Raw genomic sequence first — 9,994 nt, 5'->3', positions numbered from 1 at the left:
TCTACGCGTCCGTGCTTGTATCTCCCCCTCTGTTTTGAAGAGACCCTGACCTGCACTGGTGTAGTGTTTCCTGACACTGGGAGTCAGGTGGAGAGTCAGACAGCTATGTGTGCCAGTTCTTCTACACACCTGCTGCTCTGAGACTGTCCCACCTCGAGCAGCTCCTAGTGTGCCTTCCTGTCCTGTTTGCAGAACGCGGTGTGAGCAAGAGATTGCTTGTACTGCATCTGGTCTGCTGTCCATAAGCCCACACTCTCCCCAAGCCACATAACTGCTCGTCTGCAGAGTGGCTCAGCTGTCTGTCCTGCACAGAGCCCTCAGGGTCCACGAGCGATAAAGGCTACTGCATATTCAGTGTGCCGAAATGACCGTCTGGTTCAGGTTAGCAGTATGTCGCCTGTACGTATGAGCATTGCCTTTGACAGTCCTCAGCTCATGCTGGACATGTGACAGGAAACCAGCTGGACTGATACGAATGCAAAAATCTTTTCAGCTGCAGATATGGGATCATAGATGTGCACAGGAAATTCAGAAATTTTTGCTTGGGGTGAGATAGTGGCCGTGGATTTAGGACTCCTGCTTTCAACCACCCAACAAACTCTCATCTAAGCTGTCAATAAACTAAGCCAAGCGATCCCCTGGGCTAGCGCCCAGCCAAAACAGTAACTCATTGTATCCCATGACGCAGCACAGCCCACAGTGTCTCCAGAGGAATTTTGGACCATAGAGAGCTGGCTTTTCTCACCCGGAAGCACAGCTTCAAGACTGGGGCGTTGTCAGGCATTTGCAGATGCAGTGCTCTTTGAGCTTGAATGCACGCCATCTTCTGCAGCTCCAGCGCCTGTAGACCAGCCCAAGGCTCCATACACTCTGCTGTGTCTCATCTGCTGTTTAAGTTCTGTTCCATTTGTGTTACGTGAGGATTGCACTCAGCCCAGGACTGTACACACCAAAGCAAGCAGGAGTACTCAAGAACAGCAGATGCTGTCTGGTGCCAAAGTCTCTCAGAAGTGTTTGATACAGGCATCCACGTTTTGTAGTTTTTGGATAGTAACAGGGAAATGGATAATATTACAAGCTGCAGGCATTATCCCACAATATCCCACCTACATCAACTTCAGCGACGGACTCCCTCCAGACTGTTCCCCACCAAGTGCAGGTTTTCACCAAGCCGATAATTGGCAGTAGGTAATTGATCTCTGGAAAGACGCGTCCCCTGTTGCTGGTTTTACAGTACATGCCCTTCCATGAGGTTTCCACTCCTTTGGAAGAAATCTGCTGAGTTGACTTTCTTTGCCTTTGAGAGTTTTACTGCCTGGATCGGGTCTCCTCACAGTATGCTCTGTTCAGACCGATAAAGCCCGTCAGTGCAGGACATTCTTTTCAGCCCCAGAATGTATCTGGGTGCTATTTTCTGGGCTGATTCCAGAGTATGAGTATCTTTTCTATAATGTGGTGACCAAAATTGTTTGTACACAATATTCTAGATTTCCAGGACTATTAGAATAGCACTTACTAGTGCATTATTTGAATTTTAACATGACATCCTTTGATTTAATTTCTGTTCCTTTACGTATGGATCCCAGCACTGTGTTTGATATTTTGGGATTGCTTCCCCACATTGTGTCACCATGAACACCTGTCTTTTTCATGACTAGCTTCTTCTAGCTCAGCGTTTCCTAAATAATTATTATATATTCTGAGCAAGAAAGCACTCATTAACTGTGTTGACAGAGCTGAAGTCTCCCATAAATACTCCTCCTTTTGCACATCAATTATTTTTCATTAAACGTGGTGAATTATAATCACCATCTGCATTTGGTGATCCATAGCTTACTCCGAGCACTCTGGCTTTGCATGGTTCTCAATGAGTCTGACTGCATGCAGTAGATTCAGAGGCTCAAGTTCCTGAACCTGAATTCTGTTTGATATCCAGTATATTGCTTCACCTTCCTGTTTCTCTGGAACAGAGTGGATCCAGTAATGTTCCACTCCAACACCGAACATCCAGACTCATACAGATAGACCCCCAGGATCCGAATTGACCCCGGAGCCCCAGTGCTGTGAGGCGGCTATGCTAACTGCACCAAAACGCTGTTTGTTTCTGGTAACTCCTAGCATTTACGTATAGTCTTGTTTTCCCCTGCAGTTCTCCCTAGTCTTTTTTCCCTTTGTAGATTCTTGTTTGGTTTTATTTGGTTTCTCCCAGCTTCTTTCCTAGTTGAAGTGTTTGGGGCTCTTCAGTGTGGGTTCTTGAGCCCTTGTCATTTCTGTCAGCCCCGCAGTTTCCAGTGGGGCAGATCGCAGCGCCCCCTGGCTGCTCCCCGCTGGACCGCCCTGACGGCGGCCTCAGGGCGTGACTCCTCTGCCCAACCGCGAGAGTGTCGCCCCGGTGTGGCTGGGCCATTAGGGAAGCCGTGCACGTGGCTGTCAACGCTGACGGATCGCAGTAACAGGAGGCCACACATGGCCCTGTGGGAGCTGTGGCGTCCCACTGTACTGTGCCTGCTCAACATCCCTTTCGCTTACTGTAATAGGTTTAATTAAACTAGTGCTAATCGGCGGTGTTTTCCAGTAATTCACTTCAACGAGTCTAATCAGGACGCTCACACTTAGCTGCCGTCTCTTTCACAGTAGTGAGACTGATTAGCCTAAGAGCTCGTCCGCTCTTTCACTTTGAGGAGACTTATTACCTTGTCATTAGCATCCTATTAATCTCTGATTAAGCCTCACTGGCCTATAATAAGCAGCTCCCCTCTTCATTGCAGGGAACGTTTTGCCTGTTTCCTTTTCAGTAGCTCCAGGAAGGAGGTGTACTCGAGCTCAGTGTGAAATTCCTCGATGTCCGAGACCTCTTTCGGTCCTGATATGTGCATTGTCAAAGCCAGCGAGGATCTCTATCCCTCTTTGTAGTTTTCTGGGAACAGGGGGGCCTTAGAGAGTTCAGTCACTGTATGTTCAAATTAGCTGCTTTGAGTACAAAATATCCCGATGAACTTAACGCACACAACGCAGAAGCCTCAAACACCGCAGTGCGGAGTTGCTTGGCCTCGTGTGTCATTCATGTGCTCATGCCCCAGACTTGATTCTCAAGCCATGAATGAAGTTATTTTTTAAAAAGCTTTTCTCTGGTTTACATGACCACATGTAATGAGGGAGGCATTCACCCTGTTCGCTGTTAATAATAATTTAGGATGCTGTCCATAGACTTGTATGGAAGATCAGAGGCAGATATGAACTCGCCAACCTAATGTACTTAAAATTCCCAGTGACGTGATAAATTTGTTTTGCAAACGGCCTAAATCCAAACATGACGGCACATCATTAGCCTGTCGGAGGACCTGAAGGTGAGTCCCCTGGTGTTAATGCAGCTGTTTGCAAGTGGTAAATAAAGCTCTGAGTGACGAACAAGTCCAGCCGAACTCTGACCCCTGCCTGCCCTGCTGAGCTGCAGCTGTAGGTGACATAGATGTTCAGCTGTCGTACAAGCCATCGGTATCCATCAGGAATTTCAGCTGACTCATAGCTGCGCCCTGACCTAACTCTTTAAATACTGCAGCGAGGGGGAGTGGTTGTGCACAGGACTTTGGTGTCCGATGGGAAGAGGATTGCTCTGGCGTAGCCTGGCACGAAGAGCTTCATGCAGTGACGTCAGGCCTTCAGCCTTGTAGGAGAGATTCTCGCGCGCAGTTCAGCGATCCACACAGACGCTGCTACCCGCCAGCAGCCATATCACCCTGAGGCTCACAGCTGGCAGCCCACTGAAGCTCAGCAGGTGTGAGCCTGGTCAGTCCCTGGATGGGAGACCTCTGGGAAAAACTAGGGTTGCTGCTGGAAGAGGTGTTAGTGGTGTCAGTAGGGGGCGCTCACACTGCAGGGTGTGTAGGTCCTAATGCCCCAGTATATGATATACCAATCATGGCCTCCTAATAATCCCCATCTCTGAACTGGCTTCATCACTCTGCTCTCCTCCCCACTGAGAGCTGGTGTGTGGGGAGAGGACTGGCGCACTCTGGCTGCTGTCGCATCATCCAGGTGGGGCTGCACACTGGTGGTGGTGGTGGTGAAGGGGATCCCCATGACCTGTAAAGCGCTTTGAGTGGAGTGTCCAGAAAAGCGATATATAAGTGTAAGCAAATGTTATTGCCTGCTTGGGGCTTATCTGCAAGCTGGAGCTCTTCCCTGGTGCTGCTGCAGTCCCACAGAACCGAGCTGATGGCCGTGTATGAGGAAAGGCTTACAAGCCGAGTGGTGGGGATTGATGACAGCTGCTTGTCTAGCTCTCCCGGTGAGGCCTGACCACCTGGCTCTTGTGAAACACCCGCTTTTGAAAAAGCTGTTGAGCCTTGACAGTCACCTGCCTGGTTGTGTACTGTTTTTAGGACATGAAGTCTCTGCACGTGGGTGTTGGCTAGCTCTTCTGTGAGTCTTGTCACGTTTTTCGTCAGTCCAGAAGTGCTCCGTCAGCCGTGCGAAGGAAGGAGCTGGGGATATCTCTGCAGTTGTCGTCGTCGTCGTCGTCGTCGTCGTGGCTGCTGAATGGAAGTAAGACCATGGAGTGGGTTTAGACCAGGGATCTCCGAAACCGAAATCATCCTGAAACCAGGATCGCACCTTCCCCCTTCTCTCAGCCACAGACTCATCTCCTCCTAGTCCTCTCGATTCATTAGCAGGTTTTGACTTCTCCCTGAGTGTCGATACTCCTGCTCCCTGTCTTTTGTTCCCCCATGCTTCACTATCTGCTGACGTCCCCCTCTCCCTCACGCCTGAAGAAGGCTCCACAGCCGGAACGTTCCCTTCTTTTCCTTCCAGCACGGAATAAACCCGTTCCTGTGTATATACAGTATGTAGGCTGTATATGTATTTATATACTGTATGTATGTAGCCCTGATTTCGGGCTCGTGTGGAGGGGAGGAGGCACTGCAGGCTTGAGAAAGGGGGCTTTTTGTCCATGCAGCGTCGCTGCCCCCGTCTCCCCCAGCCTGGAGGAGCTGGGCTGAATGGCCACTCTGTGTCCGGAGCCGGGGTGGGCCGCCAGTGAAATGCCTCGGCTTCCAGCAGTTTCCTTTGGAAAAACACCAGCGAGGAGGGGCGACCTCAGCGCGTCTCCCTGTCTTAGGGGGGACAGACTCCCCTCTTCTCAATGGCTGGCAAGCTCAGCGCGGGGAAGGCCAGCTGGCCTGGTGGAGGCAAGTGGGACATCAGCAGAAAGAGCTCGACTCCTTGCCTTCCAAGCCTATCGTTCCTTTTCCTCCTTCAGATGTGTTAATTCACAGGGTAGACCCACGCAGGGAGCTAGTATTGCTGCAGTACCGCTCTTTATTTTTGGAGTCATGTTTTTTTTCAAGTGCACGGGCAGCAGGTCTGTTGAGTAAAGCCAAACCTTAGATCCACTGTCCTTCAGTACTGGGGGAAAATCTGTAATAGTGTTGCGGAAAGAGGTGATCACTGACAGACCGCCTTAAAAAGAAGGGTAGCATCCTCTTACGGATTTGTTGCAGAGAATGTTTGATGTTATGCACGTGCTTTTGACTAACACTGTTAGTTTTGTCCCACCTCGGGGACCTGCTCATGTAGCGGAGCTAGTTCGGACACGGTGACGTCATCGCCCTCCCTGCGCGTAGCGGGGACCTCAGCCGCCTGGGCTGGGGGAGCTCTCCTTTAGCTCACTCGGCTGGTTCCCTGTTGTGTTACGCCGGAGCCCCGGGTTCGCGCCCCAAGTGCTGCAGGACGGAACGGGGTGGCGGGGGGCACGAGACCGCGCGGAACCGCGACGGTCACACTCGGATCCTCCCTGTGCTGGCAGGTTCACAGGGACGAATCTTGTGTTGAGATCTTTTTTTTTTTTTTTTTGCTGCCACTTCCAGTGACGGGCTGTGCTCTCGGCCCTGGGTGTGATGTTGAAAGGGCTGGAGGGCCTGCGCAGAGGCTGACTGTCCCGAGGTCTTTTAAAACCATCTAGCGGAGCCCAGCTCTTGCAGACTGGGGCTGTGGTTGTTTTGGCACGGCTTCAGGGAGGCAGCTCGATGTGTCGGTCCAGTCAGGGCGGAGTGTCTCTGGGCAGTGGTGGTCGTCGATGTGCCTTTTCGGCTCGGCGCACGGGAGCAACGTGTGGCGCTAAGGGCTGTTTGGTCTCTGCAGGAAGCCTGCGTCACGGGAGGAAGCCTGGCCTGTAATTTGAAAGCGTCTCGTTTTCTCGGCAGCGGCCGGGCTCGGCCCCGCTTCGTACTGTGAGCCGAGTCGGGGGGGGAGTGACTTCGGCGGAACAGAACTTTGTGTGCGAGCCGCTCCCGGGCGGTATCGAAGAGCGGGCCTCTCGTGGCGTGGGGGCGCGCGCAGACCCCCAGCGAGCCGCACTGGTGCGAGGTGAAAGGATTGAATGACAGCCTGCTGCAGGAGCAGGCTGCCGGAGGACAGTGGTTTTTAAACAGCCGGAGGCTCCGTTTAGTAAAAGGAATCCCCTGCGAGGCCTGGGGTGGGGGTGGATAATTTCACGCCTTTCTGTCAACAACTATTTCTTGCTCGCTCTTTATTGCCGTTAACTCTTTATTGCGGGCGAGTGGCTTGAGTCCCCTGCACTGCTGCTTTCGTCTGTCCATCCGTGTTCTGACTGCTTTATGCGATTCGGGTTCCTGGTAGGGAGCAGGAAACAGCCAGGCCATCGCAGGGCAGGCACACAGTCGCGCCAGGGCCAGTTTCCCAGAAGCCAGTTAACCTACCAGCAGGACTGTGGGAGGAAACCGGAGCATCCAGAGGAATCCTGTGCAAACGCAGGGAGAACATGCAGACTCCACACAGACAGCCCCCCCAGGTCCAGAACTGCACCCAGGGCCCCAGTGCCGCGAGGCAGCAGTATTGACCGCCCCCCGTGGTGCAAAGTGAGCCGCTGCGTAGGCGGCCAGCACCAGGCCCACGCAGCTCCGGGCCGAGAGCAGCATGGGCCGGGCCCACTGCGTCACCTTGAGTCCCGGAGGGGTCTCTGCGTGCCCTTCCCACTCCGCACGGCGGCGCCGCGGTCCTGCACGCGCTGGCCTCGCACCCCTCTGCCACACGCTGAGTTTAAGTGATCTGTTCCAGCTCTTTTGAGACTGAAAGAGGTTAAGGTTGCGAACTCAAAGAGGCCATTTGGCTGTTCAGTAATTTCCTGAGCCATCTGTCCGTCTCTTAAAGTGTCACAGAGATCCTGCCGATCTGCGCTCCCTGAAGCTGTCTGTCGGGCTGCGGGGCTGTTTGGTTTGTTTTTACCCGTCTTGTATGCAACACATCTTTCAGAGCAGTCAGCCTACTCTTTGAACAGTTTCCAGGGCAGAACAGTCCCTTTTCCAGTGTTGATTAGCATGAGAAAGGTCACGAAAGAGAAGAAGCCATTGGGCCATTTAACCTGTTTAGTTGCTAATTGATCCAAAGATCTCAACCTGTTTCCTGAAAGGAGGCAGGGTATCGACTTCAATAGAATGGCTGCGTCCATTCGCTTATAAGGAACAGGTAACTGGTTTATTCTATGCTGAAAAGGAAAGAAAGGAAACGCAACATTTTGGCTGTGGAGCCTTTTTCAGGTGTGGATCCACAGCCAAAACATTGTGTTTCTTTTCTTTTCTGCATGGAATAAACCCGTTGCCTGTTCCTTTGCAGCCTACGCATGCTGACGCAGCTCCGTACTTGAGTGACTACAGTAGCTTATTCCACGCTCCCTGCTGTGCTGATGCCCAGGTACCCGTGTCAATAACGTGGCCGTGTGTCTAGCTTGTTCCATACTCCCACAGCCCCACTGGGAAAACAGGGCCCAGTTACCCTCAAGAGGGAGGTTGCAGAGTTCATCCCACTCAGTGTGTCAGTCCTCGGAGCTGGACACCTGCTGCTTCACAACAGATGACGTGAACGGTACGCCTCCTGCGGACTCTTCCAGAGAAGTCATCCAATTTGCAGTAGAATTGGATTTGAAATGTTTCATTAAACTCGTTGGCCTGGTGGTGCAGTGGATCTTGGGGGTAGTCTGCGTGGAGTTTGTATGTTCTCCCCATGTTCACGTGGACTTCCTCCCGCACTCCACAGGCACACTGGTAGGTTAACTGGCTCCTGGGAAAACAGGTCCTGGTGAGAGTGCGTGTATCCGTGTGTCCGCCCTGCGATGGACAGGTATCCCACCCAGGATGTACCCAGGCCTCCGCCAGTTGCCTGCTGGGACAGACTCCGGCTCCCCCGTGCCCCTGTACTGGAAGACCTGTTGCAGCTGCAAGGTCCTGGGAAGAAAGGAAGTGTTTTTGCAGAGGAAAGATCCTCCGCTCCCAGGTCCCCACTGAGTGAAAATATTCACCCCGTGCTTCCATTCCAGGAAAGGATGATTCAAGTAGATTCATCTGGTGCTGTAGGGTCATTAACTTGGCATGCTAATTATCAGCATTAGAATACATATGAATGCTTTTCATTCATGACGGCTTGTGAATAAAGAATTGGATAGCGTGCAAGGAGGCTGCTTCTATTCTTATCCATTTGGGCTTTCCTCCCTCTCGCATCAGTGAAGTGGATTGTCTGTGTCGGCCGAGCGGGTGGACACTGGGGGCTTGTTTCGCCGCTCGGGGTGAAAAGGGGCTTTGTTGGGAGTCGGTCAGAGAGAGAGAGAGAGATGGCCCTGCTCCGAGCGCAGAGCCGGGATGTCGGGGAACGCGGTCCCGGAGGGGGCGATGTCGACGTTACCCCCCCTGCCGCCGCCGCGGCGGACGGAGAGGTGGAAGGTCAGATCGGGGGGGCGCGCGTTGTTCTCGGGGCTCCGTGGGCCCCGTGTTGCTTGAGCCCAGACGACGCGTGGTCTGGGAGGGGCTGGCAGCCGCACTGGGGTGAGAGGCTCTTGAAGTCCTGGGATTTCTCTGGTGGGGTGGGCAGAGCTCCTGAAGATGTGAGCTGTTCGTGTTCCCGTGGGTTCTGGTGCTCCGGGAGCAGGTCTGTGGACAGGCGCTTGAACTTTCCGATGAAATCGGATGCGGAAGGAGGATCTGGTTTAGCTTAGCCCTCATCCAACATCCTTCCACTGGCCAAGACGGTGGCTAGCGTGTTAGCCATCATCATGGAGGTCACTGCTCGGAGGGAAATGCCCTGCTGTGACAGGTGAAGCCGAGTTAAGTCTCTGTGTGAATTGTAAAAAAAAAACAAACAAGCAAAATAACACTGGAAAAATTTGTAGAAAATATCCTTATACTGTAAAGCCTTCAGTCTGGACGAGTTGGGTTATTGTAACCCTAGAGTCCACATGCAGGTAAAGCCAATGCAGTCTCTTTTTTCACAGTGCACGTCCAGGGTATAGAAAGCAGTGTTAATGCCAGCTCAAGAAAAGACATCATTTCTGTTGTCATGGCGGTGGGTGCTTCCAGTTCACAGCACTTCTGTGAATTGGTGTTTGTTGTGAATATCTTCACAGCAGATATAAGCTTGTAATCACTAATTACATGACCAAACTTGCTAACACCTGCCTGACTCCACACAAACAAGTTAATTGGTTTAGACTGTACAATTTATTTTTGTGATCTGTGTTGTGGTGGGTTTAAACTCGATGAAACATCAAAAGTCATACGTCTATTACAGCTCTAAAAAAATTTAAAAGATGAACTAATAGGTGGCGTATCAGTAAGAGCTGCTGGAGTAAGGAGTAAGGGGTTTTGCATGATGACTGCCACCCCAGAGTGCTTTGCAAGGCAAGCTTTGGCATGACTGAGCTCTTATTCTGATAAGCTATCGCTGGACAGCAGGGGGGCTTGCAGTCCACATAAGCTTTAAAGCTGCTTTTTGTCAATTGCCGCTTCAGGCCTGGAAGACGTCTTGCGCTGTGGTGAGAGAAAGAACTGGTTGTTTCAGTGCAGGAGCTTGGCGAGCTGAAACCTGACAATCTCCAGAAGCCCCTGAATGTCCCACAAACACCAGGGGTTCGTAGTTCTCAAGGACAGGTGTAACAGTACAAGAGGGGGTGGGGGGCTGTGCACCCCCACCTCTGTCACACTGTTCT

At 52.0% G+C, this 9,994-nt stretch overlaps 1 protein-coding gene across 12 annotated transcripts in view; it reads left to right on the top strand.

The window, feature by feature from the left end:
- Positions 1-9,994, top strand: part of rtkna (rhotekin a) — a 107,227-nt gene that overhangs the window by 35,303 nt on the left and 61,930 nt on the right. The gene's annotated exons all lie outside the window — the stretch shown is intronic.

This window comes from Lepisosteus oculatus, chromosome 3, assembly GCF_040954835.1.
Source record: "Lepisosteus oculatus isolate fLepOcu1 chromosome 3, fLepOcu1.hap2, whole genome shotgun sequence".
NCBI classification, from domain to species: Eukaryota; Metazoa; Chordata; class Actinopteri; order Semionotiformes; family Lepisosteidae; genus Lepisosteus; species Lepisosteus oculatus.
The sequence above is the reverse complement of the archived record's forward strand: the minus strand, read 5'-3'. Positions and strand labels throughout refer to the sequence as shown.